At 41.7% G+C, this 12,729-nt stretch overlaps 1 non-coding gene across 1 annotated transcript; it reads left to right on the forward strand.

Annotated features, from left to right (window-relative positions):
- The first annotated feature begins 3,956 nt into the window (after positions 1–3,956).
- On the forward strand, positions 3,957–4,027 carry Trnag-ccc. The gene has a single exon. It is a non-coding gene; the product is annotated as a tRNA-Gly (tRNA).
- Positions 4,028–12,729: the final 8,702 nt, after the last annotated feature.

Below are 12,729 nucleotides of genomic sequence, written 5' to 3' on the forward strand. Positions count from 1 at the left end.
TAACATGACGTTGTTTGTCACTAAACAAAATAGCAGCCCATCGGTAAATTTCTATATCTACACTACTGGCCATTAAAATTGCTACACCAAGAAGAAATGCAGATGATAAACGGGTATTCATTGGACAAATATATTATACTAGAACTGACATGTGATTACATTTTCACGCAATTTGGTTGCGTAGATCCTCAGAAATCAGCACGCAGAACAGCCACCTCTGGCCGTAGTATCGGCCTTGATACGCCTGGGCATTGAGTCAAACTAAGCTTGGATGAAATGTACAAGTACAGCTGCCCATGCAGCTTCAACACGATACCACAGTTCATCAAGAGTAGTGAGTGGCGTATTGTGACTAGCCAGTTGCACGTCGTACTGTTCGTGCAGATGGTTGTTGTCTTGCAAACGTCCCCATCTGTTGACTCAGGGATCGAGACGTGGCTGCACAATCCGTTACAGCCATGCGGATAAGATGCCTGTCATCTCGACTGCTAGTGATGCGAGGCCGTTGGGATGCAGCACGGCGTTCCGTATTACCCGCCTGAACCCACCGATTCCATATTTTGCTAACAGTCATTGGATCTCGATCAACGCGAGCAGCAATGTCGCGATACGATTAACCGCAATCGCGATACGCTACAATCCGACTTTTATCAATGTCGGAAACGTGATGGTACGCATTTCTCCTCCTTACGCGAGGCATCACAACAACGTTTCACCGGAAACGCCGGTCAACTGCTGTTTGTGTATGAGAAATCGGTTAGAAACTTTCGTCATGTCAGCACGTTGTAGGTGTCGCCACCGGCGCCAATCTTGTGTGAATGCTCGGGAAAGCTAATCATTTGCATATCCCAGCATCTTCTTTCTGTCGGTTAAATTTCGCGTCTGTAGCACGTTATCTTCGTTGTGCAGCAATTTTAATGGCCAGTAGTGAAATAACAGCGTTGGGAGGGGTGTATCAATAGTGGAGAAGCGTATTTCGAAGGAGACCATGCACAATAAGTGAAAGGTAAGCGTAGGAAAATTTTGTGGGCAAAGTTCCTGAATTTTTTGAACATGCGTCTTATGTGCCGAGTAAGTGAATGAAGGACGGAAAAGATCCACCGTGATTTAACAAGAAAATCTGGAAAATGCTGAGGAAGCGGAGACTTTCAAGAACGTGAAAATCTCTGTGTGAAATGGAACGGACGGTAGTGGGGAAGGCGAGTGGCCAACGCGGATTATTGGGAGAGTAATTGCGGAAGTGTCTTTAGTCTACGAAGGATAACGCGACCTACTCTTGACTACTGTTCGAGTGTCTGGAATGCCCATGTGGTCGGATTTAAAGGGAAACATAGAAGCCACTGAAAGGCGTGCTGCTAGATTTGTTACCGGTAGTTTCGATCAATGAACCAATCCTACTGCCACCAACGAGTGTTTCACGTAAGGACCACGAAGATAAGAGAAACGAAGGCTTGTACGAAAATTGTCATTTTCCTCTTCGCTTTATCTGAGAGAGAATTAGTAAAGGAAATGACTATTTGCGGAACTACGTAAATGTATACGTCGATAATTAGAATCTGTAACCTATTTACCTGCACAGAAACGAATCGATTATGTGTTTCTTGAATGTAACTGTAAACTGTACTCTAAAGCTCCTGAAAAAAAAAAAAAAAAAAAAAAAGACGTCTACAGAAACGCGACGCCTGTTACTATTTTCAGACAAATGTAGGAAAAAATAGGAAATCTATGAAAGAAAGATGTAAGCCTGACAGTGTAAAGAATTTTTTTCTTCAGTCCCCATTTGCAAAATTTACTTCGCAGTTGGCGTGAAACACTGCTGTGGTGATACCATGGCATTTGAGTCAGCTTTATTTTCCAATTTGCGAGAAGTTCACCCCAAACACTAACCACCGTTGCATCGCTACACTCTTAGTTTTGTAGCTGACGAATCCTATTACAAATGCACACCATTCCGCTAAAGTAAAACACATATCATTCAGTGACAGACATGATAAAAAAGGAAGTATTAATCATATAGAAAAATATACTGCCTTTTCCCTACCATCATTTCTGACAATGCTGTTTTGTTACGTTGGGTCACGTGCGAAATATTAAATATCTGCATCCATTCATGACGACATCCTGTTACATATTAGCTCATTAACATTGAGAAAAGCAATTAACTGCAATGAGCTGTTGTCTCTATTCAATCAAACACAGTATGTCCACTATCTAAAAAGATTTACATGGAACATGATCCTTAACTTGACCTGGAGTATAATACGGTATCGCGACGTGGTAACGAAGCATATCAAAGTGAGTGCCTTGTGCGTAAGAGAAACAAGAGCGATGAAAAATGAAACATGCAACCTCAAAGCAATGAAAGAAGTGTGGCAGTTAGGAATACTCTCCAGCACTTTTTTTCAATATGTGGATGTTACTTCTCTGCAAACATTGCAGTGCCAGCAAGTTCTATATGACCATCAAACATATACCATAGCTAGCCTATGAGCATCGGTACTGTGCAGGAAATAAATTTTAAACAAAAAATTTCCTGAATTTTTATTCCTATGGTTTATTGATCACAGTCGTATCCTCATCTTTGATGTGGTGTGGTGTTCTGCGAAGGCAGCAGCATTTAAAGATTCTCTGAGAAAATGCCGCACTATTACAATAAATGTCACATTCCATGGTACAAGAACTGCGTTTGCATGAAATTCACGTTTTAAGTGTATTTGGTTTCAGGCTTTACCGCTGCAACGCAAAAAAAAAAAAAAAAAAAAAAGAAAAGGAAACTGTGGTGATACACTCTTATAAGGACAAAATCCCCGAAATCGTTATTTACGCTGTTATTTACAATACAAAACATTATATAGTAATTACACTGTTATTATTTAAAATACAAAACATTAGGAAGTAATTTTTAATCGTGGCAACAGTTCTCAGTAAGCCATGTGAGGGAGAAATTCAAATTTTCGAACTGTTCCATTCGAAAATGTTCCAAATAAAATTTGAAGTTTCTGTAGAGGCTGCTACAGAAGATGAATCAGTAATTAAACTTGAGCTGCAGTTGAACAGTGTTCCATTTTAGTTTTGCAACGAAATTTTTTGTGTTTACTGTTAAGAAAAACAACTGTAAATCACAAAAATATTTGCACAGTCTTTATTGCTGAGAAATAGGAACATGGTAAGTAACTATGAGCACAGTCATCTGTTCGATTACCATTTTTGTAGCGCACAGTATCTTTCTTTTTATCAAATGTCGTCCGTCACACTCCTCTAGCAAATCACTTGTACAGTTTGGAGCAACACACTATAATCGTCATTTACTCCCGTTTATGCGTCGCTGGTACTGACTGCTACAGATATTAGAAATAAATGACTGTTCGTCTTCAGTCACGTAATTAAATATACTCAGTAAGTTAACAGTATGCATTTTCGGCCATGTTTTCTGTGATTGTTACGGCATAACTTGTATATTATGGCTCCCGGTTGAGTGCAGTTTGCAGTTTACGTTTTCCGGTAAGTTTAGTAATCCTGTTCCACTGGCACCTATTACATTTGTCTATAATGCATAGTAGTATCCTGCAATAATGATCATCAAATTACCACAATTAGTACTGTAGCAAGCTATGAACATCATGAGAGCGAGAAACACAAAATGTACTGTACTATAATAAAGATCACTGTATCTTAATAATATCTTTAGATAGCCACCTTCGAAGTCACTATTTAATCACAATGTATTTATTCCACTACTAATTGTGTGTTCGAGCTCACAGTAGCACGGCCACATCGTATTAGCCTATTGCCGTTAATTGTTATATTTGTGGGCGGAAGAGATCGCGGTGATCGTATTTTATTGGGCAACAGCACTATCTTAATACTATCTTAATATTGGAAACCTCAATGAAGGAAATAACAAATTTCCGACATTGCTAGTACTTTACCAAATGGAAGAGAGCCACGTTCTGGCTGCACTGCTGGTGTAGTGGTATCATGCAAGATTCCCATTCTTGCGACCCGGGTTCGATTCCCGGGCAGTGCATATATTTATTTTTACTTTCTTTCTTGGGTCACATCTACCATGGTATTTAATATTATTTCGGTTTTCCTGTTGTGTTTAAATAGTTAGTTCTTTTTTATTTGTAATCAACCATATCTTCATATGGAATACAAGTTGAATGTGAGTACCACCAGTTGCTCGACGTACAACTAAGCACGTCCGAGTGTGGACTGTATAATACGTGAAGTGTTTAAATTGTTTACAAATTTGCACTATACAATAATCCAAGGTATCACTTTACTTATAGTAACAACGCGTTACGCTGTTGTGCGGCATTTTCAACTGTATCAGTGAGCGGAATGGTACGCATCTGAGACTGAAGAATTACCCTTTCTGTGCTTTAATTTATTGTTATCGAGTAGAGCAAATATGATGCTTACATTTCAAAATTCTGAATAACCGATATTTCGAATCTTATTTCGTATCAGAAAATGTTCTGGGTGAAAGATTAATTGTGGAAGAGTTCCCTTTTCCCTGTTTTTGCAATACAAAGTAAGTACCAGATGGTTGTAATTGAAGTGCATCTCGTCCCAGAGGTCCAGTGTGGGCTATCACTAGCATATGACAGAGAAACTTAGTAAGTACACTACTCTACTGCGTTAATGGCGAACCAGTTTACGCTGTTAAAAAAATTGTTCCAATTTTGGCCACCAGGTGCAAATCTGGCGCCGCGAATGCAAGAAAGACGTATAGAAATGTTTCCATATGTAATCGATTAGGAATGGGATGTGCGTAGAAAGTTCAAATAAGTGAGAAAGGCATAATACTGATTTTCTTATTAACTGCTGTTCACACAATTTGTTCAATACGACCACTGGAGATGTCAAAGAGATGCTGTACAGCGTGCAGATTTGCCCCTGCTGCCCAAAAGTGGAACTAATTTTCTTGCAGCATAACTCGGTTCTGCAGTAACGCTTCCGCATATCTAATAAGTTTCGCTGCTATACGAGATTTGTAGCACACACTGCGCCTCCGTGAGTCGCGGCACATTAATTATGGCCACCTGACACTAGCGGAAATGTGTTATTCGCTAATCCATTGTTGAAATCTCCTAGGTAAATGACTTCGATATGTAATTATATATACTAACTCATCATCTGCCACAGTAGCATAGTAAACTTCATACTGAAGCATTCAAAACTATGAATTATTGACATCGTGCTCTCGCGTTGGCCCGTGCAAGCACGGTCTAGTGCTTCTCATTTCGCCAGAAACAACTGACATGTGCTCAGCGCTGCTCTCCTGCGTAAAATTTACAGAAGTTCTTTAAAGTTCCGCCCAACGGACAAAGGGGGCAAAGATTTCAACCGCTTGCTTTGCGTCGACAGATATTCATTCACTCAGTTTGGGGTAAACCTTTTTTATTTTTCGACATAGTCTCCTTCTTGACTTATACATTCCGTCCAACGCTGTTCTAATTCGTTGATCCCTTCGGAATAATAGGAACTGTCCAAGTTTGCAAAATAGCTATTAGCTGCTGCAATTACCTCCATGTTTGGATAAAATCTTTGTCCCGCCAGCCATTTCTTCAAATTGGGGAACAAATAGTAGTCCGAGGAAGCCAAGTCTGGAGAATAGGGGGATATGAAACTAGTTGGAATCCTATTTCCAATAATTTTGCGACTACAACTGTTGAGGTGTGTGCTGGTACATTGTCGTGATGGAAAATGACTTTTTTGCGGTCCAATCGCCGGCGTTTTTCTTGCAGCTCGGTTTTCAAACGGTACAATAAACGATGAATAATATGCGCCTGTAATAGTTTTACCCTTTTCCAGATAGTCGATGAGGATTATTCCTTGCGAATCCCAAAAGACAGTCGGCATAACCTTTCCGGCCGAAGGAATGGTCTTTGCCTTTTTGGTGCAGATTCTCCTTTGGTAATCCATTGTTTAGATTGTTGTTTTGTCATTGTTGTTTGGTCTCAGGAGTATAGAAATGTATCCATGTTTCAACCACAGTGACGAAACGACGTTTAAAGTCCTGCAGATTCTTCCTGAACAGCTGCACACCATCCTAGCAACACTTCACACGATTCCGGTTTTGGTCAAGCGTGAGCAATCGCGGAACCCTTCTTAGGCATAGCTTTATCATGTCCAAATGTTTATACAAAATATTATGTACCCGTTCATTCGCGATGCCCACAGCACTAGCAATCTCACGCTAGTCATCCATCACCATATCATGGATTTCATCAATGATTTCTGGAGTCGTAACCTCCATAGGGCGTCCAGAACGTTCAGCATCACTTGTGCCCATATGGCCACTCCGAAAATTTTGAAACCACTTATAAACTGTCCTAATCGAAGGTCAGAGTCACCGTAGTGTTTATCAAGCTTCTCTTTAGTCTCCCGAGGCGTTTTACCTTTCATAAAGTAATGTTTAATCACCACACGAAATTCTTTTTCGTTCATTTTTTGACATTCACTCGACTTCCTTGATTCAGACGAACGCCAAACACAATGAAATAGACCAATATGGCTAAAACGTGGTGCGCGTTCTTTCCAAAGATGCTACTAACGAAACATGACCTCGATACGCGCCGGCAGTGCCATCTCTCGGACTTTGCACGGACTTTTCTCGTATCTTATTACTATGTCACTGTGAAAGAAACTTTAAGCCATTATGCTGTAATAACAGCCATCAACATTTTCCTTAATCATACTTTTACTATGTAAATTTTATTTCAAAAATCGTGTGCAGTCACATTCTGCGTAAACGCTATTTATGCTCTGATTGTTTCGCTGTTAATACATACTGTGAAAATGGATAATACTATTACTCACTTCGTAGGGAAACACGCGCACGGAACACCGCTGATGACCAGAAACTAATTGTTCTCAATGTTTTTCACAAGACTACAGAGAAAAAAACCAGCTTTCACAGTTTTCGAGACACATTGTGCATTAAACAAAATACTGGATTCGAGTTTCATGGGTGGCATAATCGACAGCGCTGTAGAACGTTAACTGTGTGTACTATGAGGCGGCGGTTCAAATCCCGATGTGATCCACGAACTTTTAGTTAGGTTGTCAGTAGGCTGTTTAGGTTTTTATGTTGGTAACGCCACGTAGCGCTCTGTATCAAAATCACTGACTGTGCTGTGTGCAGTCTGAGGCTGGTCGGCATTGTTGCAATACTGTATTTGCCATTGTAGTGTTGGGCAGTTGGAGGTGAGTCGCCAGCAGTGGTGGATGTAGGGAGAGAGATGGCGAAGTTTTGAGAGCGGATGATCGGAACGTGTGTCCATCAGAGACAGTAAATTTGTAATACTGGATATCATATATATATATATATATATATATATATATATATATATATATATATATATATAATGAGTTTTGAATACTATAAAGGTAAATACATTGTTTGTTCTCTATCAAAATCTTTCATTTGCTAACTATGCCTATCAGTAGTTAGTGCCTTCAGTAGTTAGAATCTTTTATTTAGCTGGCAGTATTGGCGCTCGCCGTATTGCAGTAGTTCGAGTAACGAAAATTCTTGTGAGGTAAGTGATTCATGAAAGGTATAGGTTATTGTTAGTCAGGGCCATTCTTTTGTAGGGATTTTTGAAAGTCAGATTGCGTTGCGCTAAAAATATCGTGTGTCAGTTTAAGCACAGTCATTTATAATTTTTCTAAGGAGACGTTTCATACGGTTTGAATAGCTAAATCATTTAAAAATGAAAGTCGTCAAATATGTCTTAATTAACTTGTACTTAACGATCATTTTTCAAAAAAATGCACGTCTTCTAGTTTCTAATTAAATATCGCTCGCAAAATTCTCGTTTTCATTGCGGACATAAATTATTAATCATCGATATTTCATGAAACGTTGTTTAAGACTGTTGATGCTAAAAAAATATGACGCTTTAAATTATTTGGAGAAAAATGAAAAAGTCTTTATTTGACTATGCACATTGCTTTGTGGGACAGATGTGGCCACACACGAGCCAGAGCGGTAAGCGTCCTTGAAGCATGGAAAACAAATTTCACTGCTTCGAGCACACTGTAGAAATTTTTTTACTGTTATCAACGTACCACTTCAGTCTGAACCCAACAGAATTGGTCTGGAGTCAAGTTAAGGTATTTTTCGCGAGGAATAACAAGATATTTAAGCTTCCAAACGTATTTGAACTAATGCGCGATGCTTTGTGACGCACCAATGCCGAACGATGACGAAATGCGGAATACCGCGTCATAAAAGAGGAGGAGAAAATGTGGATTTTGTAGTGGGTTGGGATTCGATTGCTGATGGCCACGTTATCAACGCGGCAGTACTGAAATGTATTTCACTGAGTCCGATATGGAAGAAGTTCAGAGATTTCCAGACTACTAACTGTAATACCTTCAGTGGCTTCGATATTTTATGTGGGAGATCAGCTGTGCGCTTTTACTCCGCTCATAGCTCATGCAGGACAAGTATCCTTTTTAAAGTGAGGAATTTTCATCACTTTTGTTGTGGTGTCACCGCCAGACACCACACTTGCTAGGTGGTAGCCTTTAAATCGGCTGCGGTCCGATAGTATACGTCGGACCCGCGTGTCGCCACTATCAGTGATTGCAGACCGAGCGCCGCCACACGGCAGGTCTAGAGAGACTTGCTAGCACTCGCCCCAGTTGTACAGCCGACTTTGCTAGCGATGGTTCACTGACAAATTACGCTCTCATTTGCCGAGACGATAGTTAGCATAGCCTTCAGCTACGTCATTTGCTACGGCCCAGCAAGGCGCCATTATCATTTGCTATTTATCTTGTGATGCATGTACCGTCAGACCGATGTTAACCAATTATGGATTAAAGTTAAGTATTCCAGAAGCTACGTACCTTTTTTACTAGTCTCTATTCCTTTAACTGTTCCAGACCTCACGCCAACCTGCGTGAGCTAAAACGCGTGCCTTTCGGCTTCACCTCGTAGTGGCTTGGCTGTCTTGCCAAATCACAACACTTGTTTTAATTGTAATACTGTGTTAGCTAAGATCGAGAGTATGTTACGTTTTCCGTTTGGTCAACTAAGAAGCGTTGTGCCGTATGTTATTTCCTTCTGTTTAAAAAGTAAATGACTTTCAAAGCTATATTGTTGTCTGCTGTGTCTTTCTACATCTTTAGTGCATCTGTTCACATCACTGCCGGTTAGCTGGATCATTTACCCGGCCAGTGCTGTCCAAGTTATATGCGTCGGTAAAGCTGTTGCCCCGTATCGTCAATGAGACGATGTACGCGTAATGCACAGCATTAAACGCATCCTGTACTTGGGCCAGCCTGGCTTCCGCTCCACGACATCCAATTTATTTATTTAATCGTTTGGTGATTTTATACAATATACAGTTGATACAAGGCAATATACATATGATATAAGGCAAGATTAAACCTTAAAGTCCGTGTTTTACAACCAATTAATTAAGCTGGGTGTTAGAGTGAACAAGTCGTCGGGAATTCCAGGGTATGAATGAAGTGGCTGTTGTGTGATGTCCTTAGGTTAGTTAGGTTTAAGTAGTTCTAGGGGACTGATGACCACAGCTGTTAAGTCCCATAGCGCTCACAAGGGAACCTCCCCATCGCACCCCCCTCAGATTTAGTTATAAGTTGGCACAGTGGATAGGCCTTGAAAAACTGAACACAGATCAATCGAGAAAACAGGAAGAAGTTGTGTGCAACTACTGAAAAAATAAGCACAATATACAAACTGAGTAGTGCATGTGCAAGATACGCAATATCAAGGTTAATTTGAGCTCACTAGCGGCGTGGTCCTTTGGTTAGCGTGAGCAGCTGCGGACTGAGAGTTCCTTGGTTCACGTCTTCCCTCCAGTGAATATTTTAATTTTTTTTCAATTTACGTGACAAACTCTTATGTTTTCAACACTTTTTTGGGAGTGATTATCACATCCACAAGAAAACCGAAATCGGGTAAGGTAGAAGAATCTTTTTACCCATTCGCCAAGTGTACAAGTTACGTGGGTCAGTAACATATTCCTGTCATGTGGCGCACATTCCGTCACCAGTGCCGTATAGAATATATCAGACGCGTTTTGCTGTGGAGGAATCGGTTTACCTATGCGATCAAATGTTTCCGGTTCCCATTGGAGAGGCACGTCCTTTCGTCTACTAATCGCACGGTTTACCTGTGCGGTCGCAAAACACACACACTAAACTTATTACAGTGAACAGAGACGTCAATGAACGAACGGACAGATCATAACTTTGCGAAAATAAAGAAATTGAGGAGACTTGAACCAAGGACCTCTCGCTCCACACGCTTACCACGGGACCACGGCACTCCTGAGCTCCAATAACCTTGATGTTGCCTATCTTGCGCATGGACTACTCAGTTCGTATATTTTGCTTATTTTTTCATAGTTCCACACAACTTCTTCCTGTTTTTTCGATTGATCTGTATTCAGTTTTTCAAGACGTATCCAGTGTGCCAACTTCTATCTAAATCTGAGGGGGGTGCGATGGGGAGGTTCCCTTGTCAGAGCCATTTGAACCATTTTATGAATGAAGTGGACAGCGTTGGACTAAATGTTCAATTGTCTGCTCTTCTTGATTACATTCACACATTGGTGAACTGATCCAGCCCCATTTGTACCTGAAGTATCTACAACAACCATGTCCAGTCCTTAACCTGTTGAGGCGGCACCTGCGGTTCCTCGGTAGGTCAAAACCTTTTGGCTTCTTTGTGGGACCAAGGTAATGGGCTCTTGTTCCCAATGTTTTTGTTGTCCATTCATGCTTCCAACTTTCAATTAGATCAAAACCATCCGCGATGAATTGTCCTGCAGTAACACTTGCTGGTCTTCTTGGTCGCAATCGTTGCTGTGGCGGATGACAGAATTCCTGGTGCAGTGGTAGAGAGGGTGATGCAGAGATTTTCTTGTTCTCCGTCACTAGAGGTTGTGTCCACCTTAGGTGGAGGGATGTGACTCAATACAGGTAACCAGTGGCATGGGGTTGATTTGATGGAACCAGTAATACAGCGCATTGTGTCGTTACGTTTTGTGTCTACCTTCTTCACACGTACACTTTCCAACCAGACAGGTGCACAGTACTCAGCAGCAGAGTACACAAGACTGATGCCAGTTAAACGCGGACGAATACATACCGTAATGCTGACAAGAGTTTTATTCCTATGATGAAGGGAGTGCAGCAGCAATAATAAAAATTTTTCGTAGAATCTAACGCTGGTGCACACTTTAGTTTCCGACGTAAATTAAACTGAATGAGAGGCAGTGCATGAAGAGTTTCTCAGACAAACAGAAGCTAAACGATGTCAAAGTTAGCGAAAGGAGGGCTATGCGTGAAGCGTTCAGAGAATTCGAAGGCAAAATTCTATGTACCGACTTGACAGAAAATCCTAGGAAGTTCTGGTCCCACGTTAAATCAGTAAGTGGATCGAAACAGCATATCCAGACACTCCAGGGTGATGATGGCACTGAAACAGAGGATGACCCGCGTAAAGCTGAAATACTAAACACTTTTTTCCAAAGCTGTTTCACAGAGGAAGATCGCACTGCAGTTCCTTCTCTAAATTCTCGCACAAATGAAAAAATGGCTGACATCGAAATAAGTGTCCAAGGAATAGAAATGCAACTTGAATTACTCAACAAGTCTACTGGACCTGACGGGATAACAATTCGATTCTACACAGAATACGCGAAAGAACTTCCCCCCTTCTAACAGCCGTGTACCGCAAGTCTCTAGAGGAACGAAAGGTTCCAAATGATTGGAAAAGAGCACAATTAGTCCCAGTCTTCAGGAAGGGTCGTCGAGCAGATGCGCAAAACTATAGACATATACCTCTGACGTCGATCTGTTGTAGAATTTTACAACATGTTTTTTGCTCGAATATCATGTTGTTTTTGGAAACCCAGAATCTACTGTGTAGGAATCAACATGGATTCCGGAAACAGCGATCGTGTGAGACCCAACTCGCTTTATTTGTTCATGAGACCCAAAAAATATTAGATACAGGCTCCCAGGTAGATGCTATTTTCCTTGACTTCCGGAAGGCGTTCGATACAGTTCCGCACCGTCGCCTCATAAACAAAGTAAGAGCCTACGGAAAATCAGACCAGCTGTGTGGCTGGATTGAAGAGTTTTTAAAAAACAGAACACAGCATGTTGTTCTCAATTGAGAGACGTCTACAGACGTTAAAGTAACCTCTGACGTGCCACAGGGAAGTGTTAGGGGACCATTGCTTTTCACAATATACACTCCTGGAAATGGAAAAAAGAACACATTGACACCGGTGTGTCAGACCCACCATACTTGCTCCGGACACTGCGAGAGGGCTGTACAAGCAATGATCACACGCACGGCACAGCGGACACACCAGGAACCGCGGTGTTGGCCGTCGAATGGCGCTAGCTGCGCAGCATTTGTGCACCGCCGCCGTCAGTGTCAGCCAGTTTGCCATGGCATACGGAGCTCCATCGCAGTCTTTAACACTGGTTGCATGCCGCGACAGCGTGGACGTGAACCGTATGTGCAGTTGACGGACTTTGAGCGAGGGCGTATAGTGGGCATGCGGGAGGCCGGGTGGACGTACCGCCGAATTGCTCAACACGTGGGGCGTGAGGTCTCCACAGTACATCGATGTTGTCGCCAGTGGTCGGCGGAAGGTGCACGTGCCCGTCGACCTGGGACCGGACCGCAGCGACGCACGGATGCACGCCAAGACCGTAGGA

Source organism: Schistocerca piceifrons, chromosome 9, assembly GCF_021461385.2.
Source record: "Schistocerca piceifrons isolate TAMUIC-IGC-003096 chromosome 9, iqSchPice1.1, whole genome shotgun sequence".
Lineage (NCBI taxonomy): Eukaryota > Metazoa > Arthropoda > Insecta > Orthoptera > Acrididae > Schistocerca > Schistocerca piceifrons.